Here is an 844-nt window from a genome sequence, read left to right on the forward strand (position 1 = left end):
CCTAACGTTCTGTGATTCTGTGATTCTTTTATTGGTTTGATTCTTTGAACACACAGCTTTTGAATAAGTTGATTTATACTGCTGATTCTGTGATTGGTAAGATGGTTTTGAGAATGCTTATGACATTGTGGAAAAACCCATTCCAACACATTCACTGAAATGTTCCTGTTCTGTAAAAGACAAAATCAGAACCGTCAGGCATGTATCAAAGCTTGCTTGTTCCATCTAGCTAAATGAAATCCTACTTTGGCAAATCTTGTTCTAATAATTTATTTATTACTTCATAATTTTGTGACTGTCTGGCTTATAATTGTTTAATAATGTATTAGATCAAGTTATTTTTAACACACAGAAAATTTTATTTAAGAACAACACCTAAGAAAGGTTCCATTCAAAGAAGTAAAAAAACATTTTAAAAGAATCCATTTTCTGTTATATATAGACACATTTGTTTGCCTATTCATTTCTACTGATCTACCTATGGTTTTCTGTAGTTTTTCTTTGCTTCATCTCCTGTGCTAAAGGGTGCTCTGTGTGCCTGTTTATTAGTTCAACTACAAAATTTGTTAAGACTGTCATTATCTCATAGCTTTGGGACTTGGCATAGAATAGTAAGTGAATAAATAATAATAATTAAGAAGTTCCTTTAAATCTATTGTTTTAGACTTTTCTGGTCTTCAAGATCTCTTTCGAGTTCCATTATTTTAGTTAAAGACTGAAGTCTCTGTGCATACAGATTTAGGCATTTAGGCATTATGAATCCTGGGCTAGACCACTAGTGTGTTTAGTTGGTTGAGGATTAGGTTATTGGGGTTTAAATATTGTTTTATTTTTCCATTTACAG

This window comes from Mesitornis unicolor, unplaced genomic scaffold (assembly GCF_000695765.1).
Source record: "Mesitornis unicolor isolate BGI_N332 unplaced genomic scaffold, ASM69576v1 scaffold10050, whole genome shotgun sequence".
In the NCBI taxonomy this organism is placed as follows: domain Eukaryota; kingdom Metazoa; phylum Chordata; class Aves; order Mesitornithiformes; family Mesitornithidae; genus Mesitornis; species Mesitornis unicolor.